Here is a 6924-nt window from a genome sequence, read left to right as displayed (position 1 = left end):
TGGGTTTACAATTAAAGTAATTTTAAGGTATCTGTTAAAAAACCAGAGTTTGCAATAACAGCATATACAATTTATATGATACCTGCAGGGAAAAAATAATGCTAGATTTTTGTATTTTCCAAGTTTCTTTTCTTTAGGGAGTTTGTAAGATCATTGCTGAAGCAGAAAGTTTGTTCCAAGAACCAGTATAAGAAAGATTTTGCTACAGGAAAGAGTTATGAAGTAGTGTAGAAACAGTACAGTGGTAGAAATAAAGTTGTCACTGTAAGATTTATGGTTCTAGTTTAGGAGAAGTTAAGGCTTGTAAAACCCAAATTAAAATAAGCATCTATGTCTAGTGCAGCATTAGACATCTAGGTTCTCCAGGCGTAGAAAGGTAAGGCAGAATCCCTCTTCATCAGCTCTTCCTTCAGGGTATCTTTAGCATATTGGCTCCTGTGAATCCCTTCATTTTTCTGCACTATGAGGAGGTCAAATACCAAAAAGCGGTTTGTGTATTGCTTGTGGATATTTCTATGCCCATGGTTTGATGTGACAGCAGCCAATATTGCCATGCCTGAGTTCCACTGGTGACTCTAACACCTGCTTCTCACTTTCGTAGCTTTATTTGTTTGTTCACACAGCTGAATGAAAATAATCCTAAAGAAAAGATATGAGCATATATTTTCATCTTCAAAAAATCTTAAAGTGACTGTGCAGATAGGTTATCTTAGCTATTTGTTTTTTTCCTTAAAAGGAATTGTCTAGGTAGGTAGATAGGTTTCAAAGGAGGGAAAAAGAAACCTAAAAAACATGGTAGTTTGTAGTTCAATTCTGTACTCTTATGATGACAGTCTTTTCCTAAAGCAGAATAAGGATGGGATTTTTTTTTTCCTCCAGATGTACCTTACTGAGTGGAAAGCTCAGGTAAAGAGATTTACTTCTATGGGGTGGCAAAGACACACTCTAGCTTTACTTATGGTCTGACAGTACTTTAACTAGACATTAAAAGCATGGTTGTAATAAGAAACTGCTTTGCCTTTTATAATTCTAGCTATTGTATTTTAAAGGTACACCATAGTTTAGTTTTGCTAGTCTCCATAAAGACAAGGAAAGTACCAAAAAAAAAAATATAAAAAACACAGCTGTATGAAAATACATGACAAAGGCAAAAATCATAAATTCTAAAAATGAAAGTACACCTGGAGAAATTACCAGCAGCCAGTTCTGCAAAAAATAAGAGTGTACAGTCATTCCTCAGAACACTATTTTGAAAGCACATTTTGTTAATGGACATTTTAAAGGATTTGCAAATTGTTCAAGATTATGGGTAATAATCACAGTAGGAATTACTTGTGCATTTGGAAGTAATTTGTCTATGTCCTAAATTAGTCTCAGACTGAGAACTTTCTTTTATTTAACCAATTTTACACATTCATAGCAAGAAATGCGAAGTAAAAGTTAAAAAAATGGAATAGCTCAATCCCCTTTGTCCCCAAAATTATTGCCTTCTATATTTTCTAATAATGAAATGTATTATAGGCAAAGCATCAGGTAATATTAAGTTCAGCAATTCTACAATTCTAATCCTTGAAAGTTAAAAGACAATATAGATTTACAAGAGCGAGTACCATACAAATCACGTACAAGTTCACTTTCAGGTGTTGAACTGATATGGTTTAAATATTTCAGTATTGATTTAGATGAGTTGATTTGAAACCCTGTTTATGCATACATGAATGTATTTAAACATGATTTATACTTATTTAACATGCTGGTATTTATTTTTACAAATCTTAAGAAAACATTTAGAAATCTCACCTTTTTTTGGTTTTGTTTTTGTTTTGTTAAACCAGTGCAAATCACAGAATATGCTGAGTTGGAAGGAACCTACAACCATCACTGAGTCTAACCCTTAGCCATGCACAGGATCATACCTAAGAGTCACACCATGTGCCTGAGAGTGTCATCCAAATGCTTCTTGAACTCTGTCAGGCTTGGTGCTGTGACCACTTCCATGAGGAGCCTGTATCCCTTCCAGTCCTGCATCCAAGTCATTTATGAAGATGTTGAGGAGCACGGGGCCTAAGATGGAGCCCTGTGTAACCCCACTAGTGACAAGTTGCCAGTTTGATGTTCCCCCATTCGCTATCACCCTCTGTGCTCGACCCATGAGCCAATTGCTCACCCACCACATGATGTGTTTATCCATCTGTGTGCTGGACAGTTTCTCCAAAAGGATCCTGTGAGAGACAGTATCTAAAGCTTTACTGATCAGCTAGGTGGGTTACCTTATCATAAACAGAAATCAGGTTTGATAAGCAGGACTACCCTGCTGGTTGTGTCTTTCAGGTGTTTTTCAATACCTCCCAGAATAATCTACAATTTACCAGGCACTGGTAAATCTATAATTTACCAGGCACTGAAGGGAGACTGACAGGCCTGTAGGTTCTGAAGTCCTCCTTCTTGCCCTTATTGAAAATTGGTACAACATTTGCCAGCTTCCAGTCAACTGAGAACTTTCCAGATTCCCAAGACAACTCAAAAATTGAGAGAGGCTTTGCGATAACATCAGTCAGCTCTTTGAGGATTCTGGGATGAATCCCATCAGGCCCCATAGATTTGTAGGGATCCAGCTGGAGTAGCAGGTCTCGCACAAATTCAGGTCAACTGGGAGTTGATTATTCTTGCAGTCATGGTCCTCAAGCTCAGGGCGCTGAGATCCCCTTGATCTGTCATCCCTGTTGAAGACAAAGGCAAAGAAAGCCTTAAACACCTCTGCCTTGTCTCTGTCCCCGTTTGTGAGGTTACCATCCTCATCCTGTACCAGGCCAATGATATTTCTATCCTGCTTATTGCCATTAACATATTTGAAAAAACTCTTTTTATTGTCCCCTACATTTCTGGCCAGCTTCAGCTCCTGTTGATTTTCTGTCACACGAATTTTCTCACTACAGCTGCAAGCAGCATCTCTGTATTCTTCCCATGTCACTTGACCTTGCTTCCACTGGACATACACCTTCCTTTTTTCCTTGCCTCTGAGACAAGATCCCTGTTCAGCAAAGCTGGCCCTCTGCCTCACTGCTTGACTTCCAGCATTTGGGAATTGCCTGCTCATGTGGTGAACCTCGTAATCGCCCTTACGAGGTGATGTTTCAAAACTGGCCAGCACTGATGGACCCCAGCACCTGCAAAGATATGAGAATGCCTACCTGAAATAAGCATCATAAAAAGAGTAATGTCTTGGGGTTTTGTGCTATAACTTTTCTGTAGGTAGTTTTCCTTAAAGCAGCAAATTCGGGATTACTTGGTTACTTGGGTAGCGAATGCAGGCATGTACATAAAAGGCAAGACAAAAATATCCCATGATTGCTTATAAAATTTCAGAGATGTTAAGGTTTTGGAAAACACCGTAAAAGTATAAAATTAATTCCTCCTACATTTTCCTTAAACTTAGACCAATATTTTATCCTTCTTATGAAATTACTTTTTTCAGACTCTTCACGTAAATTTTAATTGGGCACTTATTCACAGTTTGCCATTACGGGTAAATGACAACTAAGCAGCTTCACTGCTTCAGAAACTTTCAGCCAGTGACAGTATTACACGTAAAAACTCTGCACAGAGAACATACTTATGTGTTACACAACTGGTATTATTACTATTGATACTACTAGCAGCATCCAATTTAACTCCCAAGATAGATCACATTACCATTTACTCCTCCATCTTAGATATATAGGCTAAGCCTAAAACTGACAAATCCAATTGTCTGTAATTTAATAAGGACTTCAGGACCTAAACCCATTAAGATTGTTAAAAATGGAAATGTCTCATAACCTTGCTGTGACATTGTAATGACTGATGCAGCTACACATCACTGTAATCAGACATTTTACATCCCTTTTTCTTCTGTCATTGAATTGCCAGCTATCTATTTTCGGTGGATGGGACCTGCTGTAGCTATGTCAAGAGATTTTGAATAATGTCCAAATGGTATAATTTAAATGTCAAGTAGTAGGGAATTCACAACTAATGCTACTATTCCTCCTGACTTTTGCCAGCAAATGTCTCATGATAAATACATGACATTCTTCAAAAATCATTGAGGTAAAGAATAGGATCATCTGGTTTCCAAGTTTCTGAGATTTGGGCATATATGTTAGGTAGGAAACTTCTTTTAAAAACTTTCTCAATGTATGTGTTGAAAAAGTTCATTAATGCTTTTTCTTGTTAAATTAAGTTAAATTCTACTTTCTTTAATCTATAGGCTTGGAGAGCATGTTATTGGTTCAAAGAATGAAATGGCAGTTTAAAAGTAAAGTAAACTAACATAAAAATAATATCAATTAAAAAAATAGGAAGAGTGAGTAAACACCCGCTTCACCTCTGCAAGAAATAAGACTTCTTACTTCTGGCAGGCTCTCCAACTATGTCAGTGTACTTTTTATAGGAAAGACATTACTTTTTGAAAGGTGCAAACGGTGGCAGGATAATCACCTTAACAATATTCCATTTTAAGATTGGGGGTACAAAAGAAAATGCAATGTTCATTTTTTTCTAAATCATTCCTAACTATATCTAGGGAGATCTGTTTTTAGAAAACAGATTTGACAGCCATTTCCCTTATTCTTATCTACTTTGATTTATAGTTATTAGTCATCAGTTCTGAAAGAAAACATCGACATATAACTGGGAATGCACTACTTTCGTATTGCTTTTATCGAATGAACTAAATAATTATTATTGTGATTCTGTGCAGAACAATAGCAAGAAACAAACCTGAAAGTTGTAAATTTCACTCATGGGAAGTGAAGTGAGAATGGCAGGATTTGGCTAGAGATTTAAGATGGCAGAAATGACACAAGAGAATCAAGACCAATTTCCCCCAAATCTCTCCTGTTTATTCCTCCTAATTAGACACTAGTAAATATTGAAATAAATTCCTTACCACTGGGGACTTTTCATCCATTTCAGGCAAGAAGACAACAAGGAACAAGAAATACAGCAGCAGATGACATACAGATAATGTGATGGAAAAATATAGGCAGAGTGTGCTGTTAAATACAAATTAACAAGGCAACTGTCTGTCTGCAAGACTGAGTAGCCAACAGGGTTATCCCAGTACTGCTGCTGTACAACACCTTCTTAGTCATGCTTCTATTTTGGGTTAGCATCAAAGATGTACTCTTACTCTATAGCCTTGGAACAATTGGGCAACCCCAGAGAATGGCCAAATCATTAAGTTCTGAAAGAAGGTCAAAATGAGACATATTTATATGCATGTGCTCACCTACAAGACCTTTTCAAACAAAACTAATTGCTTATAGTGAAGTAGGACTAGGGCTACCACGAAATGAGAGGCCAAGGACAGGTATGTCACATTTAAGTGTCTGACAACTGGAGGCAGGCACTGCAGTCTGGCCAGGCAGTCACTTCGAGGGCTCTCAGGCATTTTTCTGAAGTTAAAAGATCAGGGTTTCCCAGTGTATGGGAAGAAAAAGCATCTAAAACTTATGAGGTAGTGACAAAGATAAAGAGTCTTCCCCATCACCACAAACTTGCCTGACAGTATGTTTAGTGAGGAAACTGAGCATATGGGTGTTGGATAAATTTTGTCCAGGAAAGAGATGTCCCAAGAAATACTGTCCTTTACTTTCTCCCATCCTCCTTGTTCTCAGCCATACTAAGACCTTCACCCTTCTCCCTATGTCATTCTCACAAAATTATGTTATTTTGGGGCACTGCAAATCAGAGCACTCAGCTGATCCAAATAAATGTCTTTGGATTTGTTATTGTGGTTTTTAAGCAGGGATCATTTGAATTACACTTTATAGCACATTCCCTGAACAGTTGTTTTAGTACAACATACACATCAATATAATGTACAACAGCAGTTGAGAGAAGCAGCGACGGAACAGGTTGCTCAGAGAAGTGGTAGATGTTCCATCCCTGAAAACATTCCAGATCAGGTTGGATCTGGCTTTGAACAACCCAGTCTAGTTCATGGTGTCCCTAATCATTGCAGGGGGGTTGGACTAGATGATCTTTAAAGGTCCATTCCAACTCAAACCATTCTGTGATTCTATGATTCTGTGACAAATGCTTTCTATGCTGTAGGGTAGCTAGGGATGAAAAGGGAATTTTTTAATAGCTTCCAACATGGAACATATGCAGATGACTCCCAAGTACCCATGAATACCTGTGTATCAAACCTTTGAACTAACTGACCCAAATGAAGCAAACTGCAACAGAGCAACATTAGTGCTGAAATGCATCATGTTTAAATTTTTGTACCAAATGGAATACAGTTTGAGATTCCTTTCTCTTAATACATGATAGTTTACACAATATCCCATATTTTGCAGTAGGTTTTAAAAGTTAATCTCTTTATTAGGAGAAATTATTCAGAAAAAAATATGACATGCTACAAATAATTTCAGTCTGCCTCCAGTTAGTTTTTTTCTGGAATGAATTGTCATCATATGAAATAATTGCAGTATGTCGGCATAACTATGTGTTTAATTGAGAATTTTATAAACATAAATCATATTATCCACTATCAAATTGGACAATTTTTCTTTCTGTGGAAGACAGTGTTTACATTATTCTAACAAATTGTATTTGAATAGCTTTGACTTTACAGAACTGTACAATCAATTTGAGCTTATGAAATGAAAAATATATATTTAAAATAAATGCCATTCATTCAAAATAGATGGTGTGTTCATAGGGCAATGCAATAATATTTCCCAACCATACATGTAACCTGCCTAGGCAAATATTATTTAAAAAAAAAAAATATTTTTAAAAAATTCACTGAGAACTACAGTGTTGATGCAAAATATTACAAGAAAGAATCCTTACATGTAATGGTAGTTATATGCAATACAGTAGAACAGAAGTCTGGTACAAGGGTACAAGTAGTTATCACTACATTTTTCC

The 6924-nt window shown here is 36.7% G+C and overlaps 1 long non-coding RNA gene across 3 annotated transcripts in view; it reads right to left on the bottom strand.

Annotated features, from left to right (window-relative positions):
- Positions 1-2283: 2283 nt before the first annotated feature.
- The window catches only part of LOC108641060, a 41810-nt gene continuing 37169 nt past the window's right edge, over positions 2284-6924 (bottom strand). For all 3 annotated transcript variants that reach the window (XR_001921733.2, XR_001921735.2, XR_001921731.2), the window contains one exon: positions 2284-2720. This is a non-coding gene — a long non-coding RNA (uncharacterized LOC108641060). The remainder of the gene's footprint in view (positions 2721-6924) is intronic.

Source organism: Manacus vitellinus, unplaced genomic scaffold (assembly GCF_001715985.3).
Source record: "Manacus vitellinus isolate BGI_N305 unplaced genomic scaffold, ASM171598v3 scaffold_0_pilon, whole genome shotgun sequence".
In the NCBI taxonomy this organism is placed as follows: domain Eukaryota; kingdom Metazoa; phylum Chordata; class Aves; order Passeriformes; family Pipridae; genus Manacus; species Manacus vitellinus.
The sequence above is the reverse complement of the archived record's forward strand: the minus strand, read 5'-3'. Positions and strand labels throughout refer to the sequence as shown.